Consider the following 22,836-nt stretch of genomic DNA (forward strand, 5'->3'; position numbering starts at 1 on the left):
GATATGTGAAAAACTCACATTCTACAAACATTTGAAAGAAACTTTAGGCTCTAAATAATATCATGACATTTAGGAAAGATCTAAAAGAGCCCAAAATTTAGCTGAAAATGAAGGTATAAATCAGTGTTGTATTTGTATTAACATTGTGACCAGAAAAAAAAAAAAATCTTGTCTGAAAACCTTTAATCAGTGAAGTTTCACAACGGAGAAGCAGTAGAAGATTCACCAGAATCCTTTTTCAGAGGTTTCTTTAAAAGGGCACATGTGAAGTCAAGCAGATAAATGAGAAATTGCTTCAAGACAGTAACAGCTTCTTAAATAGTAATATAAATAACTGGGAAAAAATAACTTGATGAAACTTTTTAAAATAATAAATCAGTAGCTATTGGTAAAATATATCAGAAACTAAAACATATTTCTAAATTCTAGTTAACTAGATCTATTGTTAGAGCACAACCGGTCAGGAGATATTATTACTCTACCAAATTTCTGACAGAAAATGCTTCTGCAAATTCAAGATCTATAGAATGACTAGTACACATGGATCAAGCTGTAATGCAGTATGAGGAAGTAATGAAGGAGATAATCAAAAGCATGGATATAATACAGAAATACAAAGAATTGATGGTTCTCTCATTAGCTTTCAGAAGTAAATTAACATGGAAATTATTATTAATGATTTCCAGTGAAACCATGGAAAAGCATTCATGCATTATTTTGTATCTTCTCACTTTATTTACCCATGAAAGGCAATATAATACACAATAAAATTCAGTATAGTAAATTCATGATATAAGTACTTCATCACATGGGAGCTCTTCAGATGCAGGGGACAGTGATTTAACAGTCTTTGCCCATCTATTTCCATTCTTCCAGTCTACCCTATTTTTGTGTGTTAACTCTGGCAGGCAACCAAGTCCTACATAGCCGCTCACTCATTGCCCCCACAGTGGGATGGGGAAGAGAATCAGAAAGGTTAAAGTGTGAGAACTTGGAGGTTGAGATAGACAGGTTAATAGATAAAACAAAAGCTGCATAAGCAAGCAAAGCAAGATATGGAATTTATTCAGTACTACCCATAAGCAAGTCATCAGATGTTCAGCCTCCTCCAGGAAGGCAGGGTCCATCACATATAAGTTTCTTAGGAAGACAAACACCATCACTCTAAATGTCCTCCTGGTATTATTGCTGACCATGATGCCACATGGTATCCCTTTGCCCAGTCTGGGTCAGCTGTCCTGGCTGTCCCATCTTCTTCTGCACCTGCAGCCTCCTCACTGGCAGGGCAGCATGAGAAACAGAAAAGTTCTTGTCTCTGTGTCATCATTGCTCAGCAACAACTAAAATATTGGTGTGTTATCAACACTATTTTCAACAAAAATCCAAAACAGCACCATATGAGCCTCTGTGAAGAACAATCTTCACCTCTTACATCGTGCTCAGGTCCCACACTATCCAAGGGGAAAATTGTTCTATGTACCTGACTGTATTCTTCAAAACACCCTGTCATACATTACCACAGTGCCTCAGGGCATATCACTGTGTGAGATTCCTAAATGGTTCATTAACCTTATGAAAACTGAAAAGCAGATTCTTGAGATATGCCAATATGAGCATTCTGAGGTTGTTCAAGGTACTGAAGTCATCATTAAAAAAAAAAAAAAAAGGCAGAAAATATCAAACCCACAGGAGAAGATGGGAAAGATCTGGACGAGATAGAAAAGTAGGCCCATGAAATGGGCCCATGTGGACCTCATGAGGTTCAACACGTCCAAGTGCAAGGTCTTGCACCTGGGTCAGGGCAATCCTAGGCAAGAGTACAGACTGGGAGAACACATTGAGAGCAGCCCTGCAGAGAAGGACCTGGGGGTTCTGGTGGACAAAAAGCTCGACACAAGCCAGCAGTGTACACTTGCAGCCCAGAAAGCCAACTGCATCCTGGGCTACATCAACAAAGGAGTGGCCAGCAGGTAAAGGGAGGGGATTGTCCCTCTCTGCTCTGCTCTTGTGAGGCTCCACTTGGAGTCCTACGTACAGGTCTGGTGCTCCCAGAACAAGAAAAATGAGGACCTGTTACAGCAGGTCCAGAGGAGGGCCATAAAGATGGTCAGAGGGCTGAAGTACCTCTCCTACAAAGAAAGGCTGAGAGAGACTGAAGAAAAGAAGGCTCCGGGGAGACATCATTGCAGCTTTTCAGCACTAAAAGGGGGGGGGGTGAGGTGGGAGGGGAGGCGGGGGAAGGTGTAAAAAGATGGAGAGCAATTTTTTGCTTGGGCAGATAATGATAGGAGAAGGGGGTATGGTTTTAAACAGAAAGAAGGGAGATTTAGATTAGATGTTAGGAGGAAATTCTTCACTCAGTGGATGGTGAGGCACTGGAACAGGTTGCCCAGGGAAGCTGCGGATGCTCCACCCCTGGAGGTGTTCACGGCCAGGTAGGATGGGGCTTTGGGCAACCTGATCTAGTGGGAGGTGTCCCTACCCATGGCACGGGGGCTGAAACTAGATGATCCTTAGGGTCCCTTCCAACCCAAGCTGTTCTATGATTCTATGAAAGGTGCCGTTTTTCATTTTATCCATATATTGTCTCTCTAAAGAGAAAAGGGGAAAAATGTAATTTTTAATTGTCTGTATGAGATGGTTCCTGAAGTACTGGGATGACAACAATGTTGGGCCCAAATACCAGATATGATGAAGCACTTACACTTCTCAAAAAATGTTTTAAGATGTTTTTCCCTTCTAAACAAAGTAAATATACTTAACAGTTATATATGGCTGCCTACTTTAAAATAAGAAGACAAAATAAAAATCTAACCCCGAGCCCTCTACTACAGCACTTCTACAACTATTCTGTTTCGTGACAGGTAAATAGCAAAGTGAAATATTCCTCACAAAGAAGGCTTGTCAAGGCATCAGTCCGGTTCGTATAATACTGATGATAACTTATCTGAGATTCAATGTCACATCATTTAAAATGAAAAATTTTGTTAGTCATATGTCAACTGTTAAGCTTTATATCTGTCATAGATACATAACATTTTAAGAAGCTCTTCAAGCAATGAGATACATATGTTGCTGGAAATGAAGGTTAAAAGTAGCCATCTCCTATATGATCAGATTAGAAATTCAGTGTATGAATCATGGTAATTCAAGGTTAAATATGCCTTGCAATACCAGACAATTGATCACTTTGCATTTCATTTTGGTAACTGTTCCAGAGGACTTAAAATAAGAAAGAAAAAAGTAATAAATAAAAAATGGACACAGACATGCTTTGACACTTTTTGACAAAAACAGAGATACAGGAAAGTTCCCTGTGTTTGTTTTGTTATTGTTGCTTTTAAAGTGTCAATGTTCATAGCCTTCCCAGGTCAATCTGTCTCTTAAATTCTCAGCTTGCTGCATAGATAGGGTCAAGCATCAAGTGGAGTCATTCGTAATTTTCTAAATTAAATGACCATCTCTGCAAGTGTTCTCACTCCTTTAACAGCATGTAGTTAATGGATTACTGGGGCATTACTGCAGTAGACAAGCAAAGTCTACGTATCAACTCCAATAGCAGAACCGTATGGAAATACTCGTTTCAGCAGTAAGCCGTACGGGTCACGTATCAGGTAAGTAAACCCAAAAAATCCTTTCAAGGCAAGTGTTTCCCTCAGCACTCTTCTACAGGTTCTGAAACTGAGATTAGTAAAATGGTGTATTTTATGGAATCCCTAGAGTGCCATCATTTAATAGTATTTCACAGCTACCGTATATCATCACATTACATTATACTCTCACTGTCACTGTGCAAACTACAATACCATGAAGTGATAACATAGTGTAATGAGACATACCATCCAGTGTAATGTGATATACAAGAAAGTCAATGCAGCATATCTCTAATATTACCCTCATTTAAAGGGAAACGCAGTAAATATTTCATTTAAATGTACAGGTTGTTCATTTTCTCTATTTTTTTAGTTTTTTTTAATCTCAGTGCATCTTGATATTTCCACAGAGAACTTTAACATTATAGTTACAGGTAAACATATTTTGCTAAGAAAGCTGAAATCATAAAATGAAAACCATTCCATTTGCAACTTTCTGAAAGGCCTTTAAAAGTCTTTGAAATAAGTGCTTTTGCAAATAAAGAGCTAAAGCTATCATATAGGAAATTTGTGTCTTTAAGAGTTTGTGTAAGCACCAATTAAATGTGTTGTGTCTACAGAACTGAACCCAGATCTGAGCTTTGAGTTCTATATCCCCTCTCCAAGAACTGATGGCACTGAATGTATCTTGCAATCCAAGTAGCACGGGCAGTGCAGCTCCTTGCGTTGTATGGCAACTATATTAAGACATGAATTGAGTCATATATGAAGACATATTAAATCAAGTTAAGATGCAACTTGAAGATGAAAAATCTGCTAGTTTCCTCCACAAACACGCGCATGCTAATATCCCTTAAATTTTGTTATCCTATGAATGTGTTTAAGGACAGATTACCTATCTCTCCTAACTGATGTCAGAGCTGTAAGAAAATGATTTTTTGTCTTTGTAACAGCAAGAGGTAGTAAAAGTAATAAATAATAATAATAATAATAATAATAATTAAAAAATAATAATCAAGAAATAACTAGTATGGAGAAACTTATTTTCAGATGCATTTCTCTATACTCAGCAACCTTCTCCAAAGGAAAACATTTAAGTATAGCCAAATTAGAGAAATATTTCACTAACATCATATTCTTATGGAAGTATAGTTATCACTTAAGAGAAAACATAGATGAGATGAGGCCCATATAACACTTACTCATCAGATCTCTCCAACAAATGGATAAGACAGAAAATTTTGTTGTATCAAAATGAATGATTTGCATTGGCACTTCTTAAAATCTGTAGTAAGACTGTCTGCCCAGTGATCTTGGAAAAAATGGTTTTCTCTCACATTCCTCCTCATTTCTCTTTGGGAATGTGTGAATCTGCAGCATATCCTTTTCCAGCTTACACAGCTAGGTGTTTGTCACCTTCTGTCAGCTGAGAAAGGAAGATATACATAGAAACAAGGAAAGAAATCTGTGCACCCATCCACCCTACAGCCGCCCCCCGACTTCACACATGTACACATAAGCAAAATTTCCTTTGGCAAGTGTTGTTTCAGTGAGAATCAGAAGGTCAACTGTAGGACAGCAGGAAATGGAAGTTAGCCTGAGGAAACTTGTTCTGTGCCTCTTGAAAACTTACTTAACGTTCATATTAAAATACAGATTAAGTTAGAATATGTTTCAGGCAAAATAAATAAATAAATATAAAAATAAATATATGTATTTAAATAAAAACAAAAATCAAACATGCATCCAAATAGTCTTCAAACCCTGTAAAATAAATATTCATCGTCTTTGAACACACAAAGTAGTATTTTCATAGCATTTTCACATTTCAACTTAGTCTTTTAACAGCTCCTAATTATATTTTTCCTAATTTGAAATCATGACGTGATGTGCTAATTCTTACTGTTCTGCAAAACCTGTCTAAATAGAACTAAATTTAAACCAGATTTTATGAACCTTGGTGAAAATTATTAATGTTGTATTATTATTGTCAAGAGTGAAATGTGCTCTTAAACATACTGTATCACATCACAAAACTTCACAGCCGAACTGGCATTCCATAACATCAAACCAGAGAAGTTATCTGCAATTTAAAATGATCAGTAAAAATGACTATTTTTATGGAACCTAAAACTGCCTGTTCTCAATTAGAATCACCTCAGAACACTTGAAAAACCCTCCACGTGCCCTGCACCAGAAAATGCAGAGTGATTATAAACAGAATTTTCTCCTTTACTAATCATTTTTCAGAAGTCAGAAAGAGAATGTTATTTAAAAGAAAAATCCACTTACCAAAAAATTTTGATCCATTTATTTGCAGTTATTAGCAGGTTTTCTTTTTTCTTTTTTTTTTCCTTTTTTTTTTTCCTTTCCTTCATAGGATAGCAGCCTAATAAAATGAAATTATTTGCATATGTAGGTATTCAAAATAAAATATATTGAAATATATTGATGAGAAGCTCAACATGAGCCAACAATGTGCGCTTGCAGCCCAGAAAGCCAACCATATCTTGGGCTACATCAAAAGCAGCCTGGCCGTCAGGTTGAGGGAGGTGATTCTCCCCCTCTACTCTGCTCTCATGAGACTCCACTTGGAGTACTGCATTCAGCTTTGGGGCCCCCAGCACGAGAAGGACATGGACCTATTAGAACAGGTCCAAAGATGGTCAGAGGTCTGGAGAATCTTTCCTAGGAAAAGAGGTTGAGGGAGTTGGGATTGCTCAGGAGGAAATTCTTTATTCAAAGATTAGTGAGGCACTGGAACTGGTTGCCCAGAGAAATGCGATGCCCCATTCCTGAACGTGTTCAAGGCTGGGTTGGAAGAGGCTTTGAGCAACCTGGTCTAGTAGGAGTTGTCCCTGCCAATGGCAGGAGGGTGGAATTAGATGGTGTTTAAGGTCCCTTCCAACCCAAACTATTCTATGATTCTATGAAATATAAAATTGTGGGGAAAAAAAAATATATCAGCTGCCAGATGGTGCTACTCCAGGGCTCGCTCACCTGACACAGAGTTCACGGATAGTTCTCTGCCTTATGAAAAAGAGGTTCTCTAACACTCATAAAGACCTCGACATCAGTTCTGGAAATAAAAAAAAATGCAAATAAATAATTAATTAAACTAAGAACAATCAACTTTATGCTGTCAATTTGAATGAATGAATGAATGAATGAATGAATAAATAAATAAATAAATAAATAAAATGAGACATGTCTGTTGGAAGCTAATTCTACAGTGAGCAGGTTATTTCATCTTTCATTTTGGAGCTATTCATAAATGATCACTGTCCTAGGGTTTATGGAGCTTCATGTGCACACTGCCACTCCTGGTCTCAGGACATCTCATTTTATTGCAGATGGCCAAGTTTCTGAGGTGAAACTGAGGTGGAGAGCCTGTGGTCACTGTTCCTTGGGAGTTTTTTTCCACTGGCAGTGAAACAGTAGAAAGTTATTTCTATGAAAATATTCTGTATGAATGTTTCTAAAGCAAAAATTAGTAGTTTGTTAAAACAACAAACCTTAATGATTTTTAACACTACTAAAGGAACTGGTGCAGACAAACACAATACTGTTTACAAACTGGCAGGACCTCTAACATCATCATGAAACAGAAGAAGTTTTCTTTAGCTTTAGCTGTCCTTTATATCTCCCACAGGATTAATCCTCAGAGATGAACATGGCCAAAGACATTGGACAGAAAACATAGTTATTTTTTCTGTCAGGTTGTTGAACTCTTTATTTGTAATCTAATATTGTCTCTGTAGTTAGAAGGAAAACTGTTCAACATCCTTGTAGTATTTCTTCTGTTCCAGTTTCCTGGCATATAGCCCATTTGTAAGAACTTTAGAGGCTAGCGTCAGAGCTAAAAAAAAAAAAAAAAAAGGCTGTTTTATGTTTGCAATATGATCTTTCTGCCTAGAGATGTGCTAAGAAGGGGAAAGATATACGCTGCAAAATTCTAGCAGTGCTAAGGGGGTTTATTCTTCTCTATATCCATATAGTTGGGTGGATTTTCCTCTGCATTTCTGTTTCCTTTGGAGGCACTCCCAATACATTTCCTGAAGGCAATCTAGGAGACCTGATAGTTATGTCTGTAGGGCAAACTGAAGTAGGAAGAAAAGAGGAAGGATGAGACTGTGTAGAAACATGAAAAAAATTTATTGATATGAAGTTATGCAATGTACTCAACTGTGGACATTCACATCCTTGAAGGCAATATTAAGTTACAATGAACAAATTAAAAAGCTATCTACTGGTTTACTTTTTAGTTTTCATAGAGAGAGCAGGACAACATTTCTTACACGGTTAGTGTAGGATGTCTTAGTCTGTACTTTTTAAACTAATACAGTTTTTGTTGTTTCCCTTTACTGTACTCTTTCATGCATGTGCTAAAAAAGTGGAAACAGAAATTTTAATATATAAACCATTACTAATTTCCAACATTTATATAAAACAAAGGTGTTCCTTTTTAAGCTGCAGGGTCTTTTATCGGATGAATGACAGCAGATGTGAAAAGAGTGGAACCTATCTTTGTCTGCCTGTCTGCAGCTGAAGTAATGGCATAGAGCATTAAACCAATGTCTCTTAAGAGACCAAATATATTTTCTTTCAGGATTAATGGTTCACTGTTAGTTTGAAGATTAAAACTAGAAGTGAAAAGAAAAGAGAGTCCAGGATAGGCCCTCTGTTCATTTCTGTGCAACTTGTTAGTGAACAGAGCCAAAAAGTCAAGCATTTGAATAAACGGTTCAACACAAAATTACTTACTGAATGCTATCTGATGTTATGGTCAAATACATCTGCTGCAGTTAGGCAGTAGATAGAGTGATTTAACACTGCATATAAATCACTGGGATTCAGTGAGTTGGTACCAACTGAAAGGCTGGCAACCATAAGAAGAATGCCAGTCTCCAAGTGTCACTTCTTCATTTACATCACATTGGTATTCAGACAGTGGCAAGCAACCCCAAAAGTGAATTTATTGCTACAAGAAAGTCAATATTTTACAATAACCGTAGGAATTTTGAAACAGTGATTTAAAAGACTATTTTGTGCAAACCATTTACTACTTTATACACATGTATATTGCTATTCATTCCCACAGATACCTACAACCATGGTAATTCTGCAAAGCTTCTTAATTTTAAACACTTGCTGTTTTATACAGTAAACTGCTAGTGTTTAGTTTAGTTAGTAAAACTGAGTTATTAGAGACCTCCTTGACTTTCCTAAAGGAATTATTTACTGTACATGGTTCATTTGTCTCTCTCTTTTTAATTTTCTTGGAACAACATTTCATTAGCTTTTTTTTCCCCTGAAATGTGCCATCAAGCACTCAAATCCAACCATCCTATTTTCTGTGAAAGTATCAGTCTTTCAAAGTACTACCCTTTTGAAAGTATAAGCAAGTTATACCAATAGAATGAAAAGGAAAGAACATTCAATTTTTTTTCCAGTTTCTTTGTAGTATGTGAAAAACAACAAATTTAAAATTTAAATACCTTTTTATACTTTCTAATTATCAGAATTAAGAAAGATTCTACTGAACAAAAACACAAATTATATACAGAGGATTTCTTTACCATCAAGGTTTTTTTCTTCAGAAGAACCAGATTTCCTACATATGGCAAATACACTGATGATACTTAGCATTCTTGTAATTCAGACTTTACCAGATTATGTGTCTGTGACACTTAAACCATGATGAGTTGCCCTTATTTACTTAATTTGTCTTCTCAGGCTATGGATGGACCGAGCCTTCTACTGGCCTTTTGTATACATATCAATCAAATTTATTTAACTGTGTCCTTATAGATTTGTGACAGTATTCAGGACATGAGAACATATGCTTTTATTTGGTATTTGGGGAAAGAAAATCTTCATCAAAGGCACAAATCTATTCAGCAAAATTTGAACTCTATCCCATAGAAATATGTCTTACCTGACGGTATTTTTTGTCTTCGTTTTTTCTCAACCTATATTTCAGTAGATATTTCTGTAGCTGCAATATAGCAGCAGTAAAAGACAGCAATAATCCTTGTTTTTAGTAAAACAAAGTTTGCGATTTGTAAGAGGGTATATTAATTTTGGACAGAGAAGGGAGCATTTCTCAGCAGCTAATAATGGCAGCTCACAAGTCTGATTATGTCAGTGCTGGCTCCTTGAAAAGACCAACCAATATAATTGATCTTGTAACATTTAAAGGCTCTTCACTTCAAGCATATTTTATTGCTGTCTGGCTACAATTATGTTGACCAGAAGTGAGGCCAGCACTGGGGTTCAGAACTCTGAGGAAAATCAGTTCAGCATGTAACCACTTCACTCCTAATGGCAGAAGTTGCATGGGAAATTAATTTTCAGGATCACATTAAGTCAGACTGCAGAAACTATTGTGGGATTCACTTGGATAAAATTGCTTTAGCTACTGGAAAGATGAGTGTCAGTAATGATATTTATTAAGCAAAATGAATAGTGTTTGGAAGCCATGGAAACCAGAGGACTAAAATTGGGTAGGTGCACTAAGTGCAAGAGGGCACCAAGAGCTTTTAAGACAATCAAAGGATTTAAAATACAAGGTCAGATTAGATAAATTAATAAGCATTTTTATCCATCTTCTTTCTCATAGAAGACAGCAAAGTAAAATTAACACAGAAAATACCATACCGTATAATCAAGGGGAAAAAAAAAAAAACAAAAAAAAAAAACTCCAGTCCTACTATTTCCATCCTTTTAATATCAGAGTCAGTTAAGGTTCCGATATTTGTATGATTGAAAGCCCAAGTTATAATATAGATAGATACAGAAATATAGATATCAGAATAGAGACACAGAAGAAAAAAAAAAAAGGTGAAAAAAAAATGTGGAAAGGGAGAGGAGCGAGAGGGGGTAAATTAAAATAACCTGGCTAGAATTAGATTTTGGAAAAAAAAAAAAAGTATAGAAATAGAACAAATATACAGAGCTACTTTATAGAGGTGTATAACATCTAAGTAAAAAAAAAACACTTGACAGAAATCAAATTAGCATAGATAATGGAATAAAAAAGATTTACAAAGACACTGGGCTTTGAATGACAGGTTTTTGTGTTGTTGGTTTTTTTTTTATTATTTTCCTTTGGAAGACTACTTTACCCTAAATTTTTCAAAACTTATATCCATGTTTACCTTTATAACATGCTATTACTTCAGTTGACCATTGGAACTATTTGCACTGTGCAGTGTTAAAACCTTTAAAACTACAAGTGAGAGAGATATAGAAGAAGAAAGAGACAAAAAAAGTCCAGCAAGTATATTTTTGATAGGTCAACCAAGGCTACTGCTTTTGAAATGCAGCATTTTTTTATATTTTCTATTATGCTCAAATAATCATTTAACAACAACAACCACAAAGGCTGTATTACAATTGTTACTAAACAATTTTAAAATACATTTCATATACTTTGTACAACGCAAAAGGAATAAATGGACAAATGCATGCACATAGCTTTTCTTCAAGCACTTGTATAGCATGTTTTAACTTGGAAATGAGTTATCAGTTTCTTTCACAGTGCATTTTGTATTTTTTTATGGGCAATATAGTACTTACTGGATTCAATCTACTGTATTATTGGTCATATTATCTATAGGTATAATGGTGACATACCTTGCTTTCAAAATATGTGTTTAAATTCTACTTTATGAATTGATATGACTAAGTAGATAAGGAGCTTACAGATTTAAAAAACAAACAAAAACAAATCAAAGTAAAAAAAAAAAAAAACAACTATTAATCCATTCAGATTTCCTCTGTAGCAAAAGAACAAAAAAAATAATCTTAATTCCAGCATGAGCAGTCAAAGTTAAAATGTCATTTACCTGTGTTTCATTTGAGGCCATATTACTCTATAAGGTGCAAATACAGTGAGAGTTAATCAAGCATACCTAGTATCTAATGCAGCTGACAGCTCTCTAAGATAATAGAAGTGGTTCATTTTACCCATTAGTGGGAACATTGTAAGGGTGAAATTGTCCTTTAATACTCAACTTCCATAAATAGGCCATCTGTTTTCCATTAGATCAATATGAATAAGTACTGAAATAAAGCCACACTCTTTCTCATTGGTTAACAAGAACATCCTTTACTATCCCCAGAATTTGTTAGCTAGTTCACCTTCAAAAACTCAGAGCATATCCCACTTTTATATGGCATATCCCCTTTCCTGGAACACCTGTATAGTGCAGCATATTCACATATTACCAGATTATAAACAACTCTGTTCAAAATGACAGCAAAAAATTAATATGTATGTGTGCATGCAGGTAGGGAAGAAAGATGCCTTCATCTGAGATATCCAATACTCATTAAAAAAATCACAGAATCACAGAATCATCTAGGTTGGAAGAAACCTCCAAGATCACCTAGTCCAACCTCTGACCTAACACTAACAAGTCCTCCACTTAACCATATCACTAAGCTCTACATCTAAACATCTTTTAAATAACACGGTACATTCTCAATGGCACAGTCACACTTTTCTCAACAGTTTGCCTCCAGGATTTTCTACCAGCTCCTAAAAGTCTTCAGATAATTTGGATGGGCAGGACTGGATAAGACATTTTTCTTTTCTTCCATATCTTTCACACTATGACACCAGTAAGATTACACTATACAGAAGAGACACCACTCCCATGACAGTTCATTAAGAGAACATATCTTGCAGTCAGAGTTGGCTGACTCTCTTCTCAAGCTCCCAAACTTTCAGTGCTCCCTGGACTAGTGTAAATGCTCCCATTAACTGGATATTATACTAATCAGGTCATTTATTGTTGTTGTTGTTTATATTTTTACTTATTTTCTTAATTTCTCTTTAAGGAATTGAACAGGTCCAGTGAACAAATTAGATCCCCGCGAGAAAGGTAGAAAAACATAATTCTTATGTATGTATGTATGTACGTACACATACATAAGTATAAATGCATATATATATATGTATAAGAGGTCACAAAGTATAATTAACTGTAGAGAAGAGGACTGGAAAAAAATAAAAAAGAGGAGATGGGGAGAATAAGGGAAGATATAAAATAAGTGGGTCTCCCTTCATTATTTGTGAAGGTATGTTCAGGTTTTGGCTGAGATAGAATTAATGTTCTTCATAGAGACTAATATGATGCTATGTTTTGGACTTACAATAAAAATAGTGTTGATAACATGCTGATGTTTTAGTTTTTGCAAAGCAGTTCTTGCACAGAGCCAAGGTCTTTTCATCTTCTCATGCCAGCGAGGAGGCTGGGGGCAGGAGGGGACAGAACCAGCACAGCTGACCCAAACTGGCCAAGGGGATATCCTGTACCATATGGCATCATGTTTAGCATTAAAATCTCAAGTAAACAAGGAGGAGGAAAAGGAGACATCTGGAGTGATGGCATTTGACTTCCCAAGTAACTGTTAATGCGATGTATCCTGCTTTCCTGGAACTGGCTGAACACCTGCCTGCCAATAGGTAGTAGTGAGTGAATTCCTTGTTTTGTTTGCTTTCGTGCACTACTTTTACTTTATTTATTAAACTGTCTTTCTTTCAACCCATGGGTTTTCTCATTTACCTTTCCATTTCTTTCCCCCCATCCCGCTGTGGGGGAAGTGAGTAAATGGCTGTGTGTTGTGCACAGCTGCCTGCCGTGGTTAACTCACAACAAGATGTATTCAGACACATTGTCTTTTTCTTCTCCTATGGAGGAGAATCCTCGTGAACTAATGAAAGAAGTAATTAATTTTGTAATTTGTTTTAGCCACAAACCAGCACTGTGACCTCCAATGTCCTTTTCCACTGGCCAAGTTATGAAGGCTTCATCTGATTCATTCTGTGGTAACCTTCCAGACTGGCATCTACCTTTGTGACAATGAAGCCTGATTATTGCCACTGCCTGCTCTCAACCTTGCAGCTTGTTCAGGGTGCTATAATGTGATCGCTAAGTGACTTAGGCAAACCTGAATCTAATGCCAGCATCCCTTGCTCTTACTACTATTTCTCTGAAGATTTATTGACATTTGTTAATGTCAAATAAAACCCATACTGCAGCACTCTGTAAAGCCCTTGCTGCACAGAATAAGGAAGAGCTTGTCTTCCCTTCCATCTCAAAAGTACACAAATTCTACTTTTTCTAATTTGCCTTTCCTCCCCACTCTAGCTTCCTTCTTGGATACTTTGAATGAGGCAGACCTTAGATACAACACACAGCTTTAAACATTGTCTGACAGGAAGCAGCTGAAGTAATTATTATACATGCCTTCTAATTTATATTTCAATATGGAACTGATAAATTTCGTGGGGCAGCTCTTCAGCTGGTATAAGTCATCATAGCATCTTTAGTTTCAATGAACATTTTTAATTTTACAGTAGATGGCTCTTCTGTTATTTACCATATTTAGTACTGCTATTCAGCAACTCAAGTACTGCTTTTGAAGCTCTGATTGAAATTACTGCTCATTACTGTCTCTGCCATTTCTTAAATACAATCATCCACATAAAATGCACAAACAGTAACATGCACAAATATTTTATCATTTTATCTCTTTCAATATTATTATTTTTTTTTTCCCCAGTAAGATTCCATATGACCTGGTGCATCTAATTCTATATGGTTTAGCTATTTGGCCAATTCTCCTCACTGTTCTGCATTTCACAGCTCAGGTTTCTGTGTTTTTAGAGGAACTTTTTCCTCCTTTTCATTCTTGTAATTTTTAACCTCAGGAAGATCAATTCAGAAATATTAAATTATACCCATCTTACTACCCATCTTTATTCAGATAAAACTGATATTTTCCCTAGATTGCTGTCCTTTAGTGTGAGAACCATCTCAGTTAACTTTGCCAACTGAAGTTTAGATGTCCACTCTAATTAAGACATCCAGCTCCTCTTGTCACCAATGGAAGGAGACAAATTGACATAAATAACCTTTCAGAGCCATCTTTCCCTCTCCATAGATTACAGGGCAAAGAGATCTAGGCAAAGGTACAATTTATAATAATAATAATAATAATTATTATTATTAATAATAATATAATAAACCACAGCGAAAGAACGGAGTAAATGTCTCTACTGTTGCCCTGCAGCACAATGGTCAGTGTTTTTAATCAGGAGGGCTTTGTTCTCATCTCTCCAAATCCACTCAGCTGAAGTACTCCATTTTACATAGAAGACTTCAATTCAAGTTGGAGAAGGTGGTACACACTGCCTCATTCAACAGCCCTAATCAGTCAGTATCTGAGACACTCTCATTTTCATTAGTGCAGCCTTAAGGGAGTACTTAAATATGCTAAGCAAAACAAGAGAACTTCACCTGAACAGATTTTAACCTTTAATACAGTATTCCATAAGATTCAGTCCTTTCAGGGAGCAAATACAACAAAGCCGTGTGTCATCAGTCATGACTGCTGCATTCACTGGTACAGGGGAGAAAAACGATACGACATTTTGTGAATGAAGCATTTTTCTAAACTGAGGCTGCATGGCTATTTCATAACAAGCTACAAAATAATCTAAAGTATTATCATAGAATCATAGAATCATAGAATATCCTGAGTTGGAAGGGACCCTTAAGGATCATCAAGTCCAACTCTTGATACCGCACAGGTCTACCCAAAAGTTCAGACCATGTGACTAAGTGCACAGTCCAATCTCTTCTTAAATTCAGACAGGCTCGGTGCAGTGACCACTTCCCTGGGGAGCCTGTTCCAGTGTGCAACCACCCTCTCTGTGAAGAACCCCCTCCTGATGTCGAGCCTAAATTTCCCCTGCCTCAGCTTAACCCCGTTCCCGCGGGTCCTGTCACTGGTGTTAATGGAGAAAAGGTCTCCTGCCTCTCGACACCCCCTTACGAGGAAGTTGTAGACTGTGATGAGGTCTCCCCTCAGCCTCCTCTTCTCCAGGCTGAACAGGCCCAGTGACCTCAGCCGTTCCTCTTTATTATCTTTATGAATATACATTTAAAAATACATAAAACAAAGGATCCACTTCCAATGTCTTTCTATCATTGGTGAGAATCCCTCCCTTTGATCAATAAAAGTAAAATCCATTCCCACTGAAATGACAGTGGGAAATCTCCAAAATAAACAACATTACATGCAAATGAATTCTGAAGAAAATGTAGTCAGTAACTGCTCAAAAAGTTGACCTGTTGATCAGCAACATCATTTTTCTAATTTGACTTTTCATATGGTTTCAGATTGCCTTTATCCACTGTAAAATGCTTTTGCCAGAAGAATGTAGATTTTGATAGACAGTAGAAACTCAGTGCTACAATAGATATTATGATTTTAATAAGCTAGTCCTTTTCAAAGCAAACAAAATAACCAAGTTCTTTCTGACAACTGAAAAAAATGTCAGATGCAAAAAGGAATCTCCAGCTTCAGAACACACCAGCTAGAGATCTAGCCTCACTTAACAAAAAATCAGCACCATTACCACAGAATAGGCTCATAATTGTAAATTTAATTCATTTTCTTTCTACTTTCTAGACCAATGTGTTTATCAGATAGTAGGGAGAAAATACAGCTAAATTTAAAATACAGCATAAGGAGAAGGCAAAGAGAAAGCAGAAGGTCTTAGTACAAAAAGTAATGCCTTACAACAGTTCTTGGCCTAGCTTTTTAATCTGTTATTCAATTCTGACCATATATAATCTTACATTTTAATATATTTAATTTAAATAATTTAATATAAAATATCTGTACTTTTCGTATCATATAAAGATAAGTATGGAAAATACAAAAATGGAATGTTTTAAATTAAATTCTGCAAATACAATTTGTCTAGTAGTGATACCAGATAGCTCACATTTGTATCATATCTCTTCTTAGATAACTACCACACATTTAATATCCTATGGCCATAGACAACAAAAAATTAAAGGCTCAATCTTTATGTAATTAAATAACAAAATCCCTATACATATCAGAACAGAAACTCCTAGGCCTGAAAGGACATTTATCCTACTTACTGCAGGTCCTACTTACCTTGTCATGGTATGATATGAATTACTGTTATCCCTGCAGTAAGCTGAATTTGTGTTAGTAAGATAGAAAGTTTGTATCAATTACACAACCAACTCCGTACAGTGCATTACAGGATCAAGGCTTCAGCATTTTAGTGTGTAGGATAGATAAACATTACTCTTTTTAAACATGCAGCGCAAGCATTTATGACCCTAAGAATTTTTCATCATGACTGCAGATAGCCAGTTAAAACAGCAATGATGCAAGAAGGAGAATTTTGTCTTTCCTTTACCATAAATTCTAGATTTGTACAGCAAATTGAGATGACATCTGCCCAGATCCCTAATGCAAAGACTCTTTTTCTACCAAGACAGCTTGTAGATGGTTCCTTGTTTTGCTTCCATCAGACACCTCACAGGCTACTTCCTTAGCCTCCTCCAAGGCAGGATCTTTGCCATTTCCTGTTTTGTCCTTCTTCACCCCTGTTTCAAAAAAGAACAACACAAGCTCATTATTAGCCTTTCTCACAAAAGAGAAATGCCTGCAGCCCATTTCCAGCCTTGCTCTCAGTCTTATAATACTTAGCTTTACATCTGAAAACTGCTTCAGCAGCATCCTGGGCATGTACTGTAACAGCAAGAAGGCTCAGAAACCCTCGGTTGAGAAACACTCAACCGAGAAACACGCTATCAGAAACACTCCTTACTATGAGCTCTTTTTCACAGAGCTTATGAAATATAGCATTTGCAATTATCTTGTGCCTTCTGTTTCTGAAGTAACTCAACAGAAATATGAAAGAAAGAGTGCCACTGATTTAGTTGTGTGATTTTTTTTGTTTGTTTGTTTTAACTACATTTTCACTGAGATACTAGACATGGTCCTGTTCTCCATCACATTTTAGCATATACATCTATTTTCTGATACTTTTGTTTTGTTTTGTTTTGTTTTGTTTTGTTTTGTTTTGTTTTGTTTTGTTTTGGCAGACACTGAAACTAAATTCTTTCTAATATGTCATCCATGTAGTGTGGAATACAATATGCATGTCCCAGTGTTTTGGTCCCTCTTCAACTTTCTGCTGTCACAGAGGCATTCTACATATTTAGAGATTTTCTTCTACACTACTAGTTCTGTCTTCTTGACATAAAATTGATTTTTGTCATCCTGATACATGAACCAGAATAGTTCTCTTGCTCCACTGCTCTAGAGTTTACAATGCCATCAGCCACAGTTTCAGAAGAGCATGACTTTTAGGGACATTAGAATAACCATGACAGAAGCAGTTTCATTATATAATAATAATATTTAATAATAATATTTAATAATAATAATAAATAATTCTGCTAAGTTACAGATATCTATTCTTTGCTGCATTTAGTGTACACTGTCCAAGGAAGTATAAACCTTATAAACCTTATTGCTGTTTGTAATAAATAGATTTCTGCTAAGTTACAGATATTACAGACATTTTTTTTTTTTTAGCCCTTCTTGCGTACACCAAATTTTGGTTTATATAACAAAATAGATCAATTCCTGTGAATAAACCTTTTTCCTTATTTCTCAAAATCCCAAGTCAACAACCAATCTCTATTAACCTTTTTTTTTTTTTTTGTATACAAAAATATTTAGGATATCTAAAGCAATCGAGAAGAAAACAATGTTGATTCACCTAATAGGTGTAGTTTCATAGCTATTTATTTGCCTTGTTTTTAATCACTAAATGGGGAAAATTTGGTTTAATATTGTCTCCTATGTCTGTTTTAATCTACATATTTTTTCCAACAATATACATTAATGTTGTGATAAAGTCTGTGTTTAATGTCCAAAAACATCTGAAAGCTAGAAAACACATTACTGAGTCCAACATAATTCTCCACTTTAAAGACGGTTATGAGGAATGGGGTAGGGATATCACACTATTTTTTCTGTAGTTTTTTCAGCCCAGAAATTTTTTGAAGTAACATTGGTCATGTCTTTATAAGGAGAAAAAAAAAAAAAAAAAAAGTAACCCAGTACACTGGTTCTTTGCTTGAAGTTGGTACCTAAGGAAGAGTAAAATTCTAAAAACCAACACAGTTCTCATGGCTGTGCCCAAATGAAAATTTACTAATCTCAGATGAACTCCACTCCAAGTATGTAATTGGAGAACCATATACACTGAATGCTGTTTAGATGCATAAACAGTTAAACACTCGAATAAACATTTACCAGCATCTAAATGTTTGGAATGACAAAAATAGTTTTACAATTATAAAAAATAACTCAGGTTGCCCATTTAATGTCATGTGCTAACAAGGTTATTTTTTAGAAGGTAGCACTGTTTACAGATATTGTCCCAGATTAAAAATCTGCCCAACAAATCTGGTGGCCTTTTGTGATGGGGTTACAACATTGGTGGATAGGAGGAGAGCAACTGACATCACCTACCTGGACTTGTGAAAAACTTTTGACACTCTCCCCCATATAATATCTTTGTCTCTAAACTGGAGAGGCACATATTTGATGGATGGACCACTCGATGGATAAGGAATTGTCTGAATGATTGCACTCTGAGATGTGGTCAACAGCTCAATGTCCAAGTGGAGATCAGTGATGAGTGGTGTTCTTCAGGGGTTGATATTGGGACCCTCAGCAAATTTTCCAATGACAGCAATCTGTATGGTGCAGTCAACACACTGAAAGGAAGGGATGCCATCCAGAGGGATGTGGACAGGGACAGGCTTGAGAGGTGGGCCTGTGCAAACTTGATGAGGTTCTGGGTGATGAGGCATCAGGGTCAGCACAATCCTGAGCACAAATACAGGCTGGGTGGAGAACATGTTGAGAGTAGCCCTGAGGAGGACCTGTGAGTGTTGGTTGATGAGAAGTTCAACATGAGCTTGCAAAGTGCGCTTGCAGCTCACAAAGCCAACTGTATCCTGGATTACATCAAAAGAAGCATGGCCAGCAATGCAAGGGAGGTGATTCTCCTCCTCTACTCTGCTCTCATGAGACCCGACCTGGAGTGTTGCATTGAGCTCTGGGGCCCCCAGCACAAGAAGGACATGAACAAGTCCAGAGGAGGGCTATGAGCATGATCACATGGTTGGAGTACCTCTCCTATGGAGACATGAGTTATTCAACTTGGAGAAGAGAAGTAGGGAGTGTAGTGATAGGAGAAACAGTAATGATTTTAAACTAAAAGAGGTTAGATTTAGATTAGGTATAAGGAAGAAATTGGTTACTGTGAGGGTGGTGAGACACTTGGACAGATTGCTTATAGAAGCTGTGGATGCCACACCCTTGGAAGTGTTCAAGACCAGTTTGGATGGGCCTTTGAGCAATCTGGTCTAGTGGGAGGTGTCCCTGCCCATGGCAGAGGGGTTGGAATTAGACGTTCTTTAAGGTCCCTTCCAACCCAAGCCATTCTATGATTCTATGATTCTGTAAGACTAATCACATTTACTCAGCTCTTTTATGTTATCAATTATTTTAGTATCTTTACCCCTGAAACCATGTTAGACCTGACTATAATATTCGATCTTGTAAATGGAAGATGAAGTCTGTTTTCTTCTAGTAAAGTCTATCCAAATAGGACTGGCTTTTCTTTAGAGAACAAGTACAAACCTTGCCCCAGGTGTTCCTTGACCACAAACATCTATGGGATTTTAATTTGAGTTATTTATGCATCGTTCTATTTTCCTAGTATAACATAAACCAGCAATAGAACATTTAATTTATACTGCATATCCATACATGTAGAATTGCAGTGTATTTTTTGATTCAGAGTTCTGATGAAGATTTAGCAGTCAAAATATTTCTTACACATTTCTAGACAAAAACTGCACATCTGCATATATAACACAGGAACAACTCCAATGAGTTTTATGTATAAATCAGGACAGCAAAACAGGTCTTGCAACAGGAACACGTTTGCAGCCTCATTTTAACAAGGCAATAAGACCATTATTAATTAATATGGTTGCTAAGTGTTTTTTCTGAGGAAGAGAAGCAAAGTGATGTAAAAGGTTTGGTAATACTGGGGAGGCATACACCTTATCTGGGCATATTTAAACAACAATGAAGACTAGTTTAGTCAATTGTCCTGGCTGATCAACAAACAGATGAGGCCTTGAAAGCTAAAAGACAGGGCATGCATGCCCTTTTTGAACTGATCTGCAAAGCCATTACTGTCTTCTTAGGCATATTTCTCTTACAGGCCCACATCAAGCAAGACACATATCAGATGTCAATCAAACAGGATCCTTCTATATGTAAAAGAGTGCTGGCAGGGCATTCTCAGTGAAGTGTCCTTAATCTGAAACAGCCCAAATCTAATGCCCTTGAGGGCATGCTGCAGACATATATTTTTCATAGACCTGCTGAAGCAGCAAACTTGAGCCAGGGGTGATATATTGTGAAAATGGAGAAACTTTCATCTTCATTACTTTCTTCTTAAATGGTGATTGAATATTACGAGATGTTGTAGATTGCCATTAAGTTCAGCACACTGATTGACTGTGGTTGTTTTTTTGTTGGGGGTGGTGGTGGTTGGTTGGTTGGTTGGTTTTTCACTTATCAAGAATATCTAATATGTTAAATTGAAGTTTTTTGTCATTTTATAATTTTAAATCAGTGATAAATGTGTACTTTCTTGGAAGATTATGGTTGAAGTGTTGGTATAGGAAAATAAATTATATACCTGTAACATGAAAAAAAATGTTACTAGCATATCATACAGCACAATGTGGCAATATAAAATATATTTTTATTTTCCATTTCATTTTCTGTCCTTTACCTATCTTTTGATACTGCAAATATCAAAACTTTTTACAAATATCAAAACTTTTTGCAAATATTGAAACAAAGCTACTTTTCTAAAGCTATGTTTATTCTACTAAATTGAGAAACATTCCCGGGTTCCCTTGTGAGTGTACAATTTAGCCTCCTCAAAGTCCATGTTGTGAGAAGGGAAGAGAGCAGTAGCATGAGCAGTCACACATACAGAGTAGCTACCACAGTAAGAAAACATGAATGAACTTGACTTGCAGTCACTCTGTACTCTTCCTGGCTACTGTGCTGTGAAAATGAGGTCACACAGCAAATGAGGATGGACTCAGCCTGGAAGTGTTTGCATGACCAGAGTTAAGCACATATGTTTTCTGTGTTTTCGGAACTAGAGGTTTAGTTTGTGAACATTAGGCTGTTACAGTCTTTAAAGCCATTAGTGTTCTTTTCCCACTTTCACCCTAAGGCAAATTTTGCATGAGAACCACAATTTCCTTTCTCTTGGTATAGTGAGTTAGTGCCCAACATATTGAGAGTTACCATAAAGAAATAATAACATAACTTTCAACTACAGATACTCATAAAGATTTTCTTTAAAAAGTCCACTTTCACCTTTCCCCAAAAAACTTTCCCAGAGGACTGCAGTAGGATTTGGCAAATTATTTTTGTGAAAAGGAAAATTAAATAAATTATTCAGAGAAGGTATCAGAATGGTATGTTACATGTTTAAGACATTGCTGTCAAAAAGTAATGTACATCTGTACATAGAGCTTATTTCTGCCTGATTATCTGTTTTACTAAAAATCCCACTGAAAGTGATATTTGAAAAGAGGAGAGGAGAGGAGAGGAGAGGGAGGAGAGGAGAGGAGAGGAGAGGAGAGGAGAGGAGAGGAGAGGAGAGGAAGGAGGAGAGGAGAGGAGAGGAGAGGAGAGGAGAGGAGAGGAGAGGAGAGGAGAGAGAGGAGAGGAGAGGAGAGGAGAGGAGAGGAGAGGAGAGGAGAGGAGAGAAGAAAGAAAGAAAAGAAAAGAAAAGAAAAGATAGAAAAGAAAAGAAAGAAAAGAAAAAAAAGAAAAGAAAAGAAAGAAAAGAAAAGAAAAGAAAAGAAAAAAAAAGAAAAGAAAAGAAAAGAAAAGAAAAGAAAAGAAAGAAAAGAAAAGAAAAGGAAAAAGAAAGAAAAGAAAAGAAAAGAAAAGAAAAAAAAGAAAAGAAAAGAAAGAAAAGAAAAGAAAAGAAAAGAAAAGAAAAGAAAAGAAAGAAAAAGAAAAGAAAAGAAAAGAAAAGAAAAGAAGAAGAAAAAGAAAAGAAAAAAGGAAAAGAAAAGAAAGAAAAGAAAAGAAAGGAAAGAAGAAAGGAAAGAAAAGAAAGGAAAAGAAAAGAAAGGAAAAGAAAAAGAAAGGAAAAGAAAAGAAAGGAAAGAAAAGAAAAGGGAAAAGAAAAGAAAGGAAAAAAGAAAGGAAAGAAAGGAAAGGAAAGGAAAGGAAAGGAAGGAAAGGAAAGGAAAGGAAAGGAAGG

The 22,836-nt window shown here is 36.2% G+C and overlaps 1 long non-coding RNA gene across 1 annotated transcript in view; it reads right to left on the bottom strand.

The window, feature by feature from the left end:
• Positions 1-17,026: 17,026 nt before the first annotated feature.
• LOC308188114 overlaps positions 17,027-22,836 on the bottom strand; it is a 43,738-nt gene continuing 37,928 nt past the window's right edge. Inside the window, exon 3 of the long non-coding RNA XR_013945174.1 lies at positions 17,027-17,041. This is a non-coding gene — a long non-coding RNA (uncharacterized lncRNA). The remainder of the gene's footprint in view (positions 17,042-22,836) is intronic.

This window comes from Anser brachyrhynchus, assembly GCF_964034855.1.
Source record: "Anser brachyrhynchus genome assembly, chromosome: 1".
Lineage (NCBI taxonomy): Eukaryota > Metazoa > Chordata > Aves > Anseriformes > Anatidae > Anser > Anser brachyrhynchus.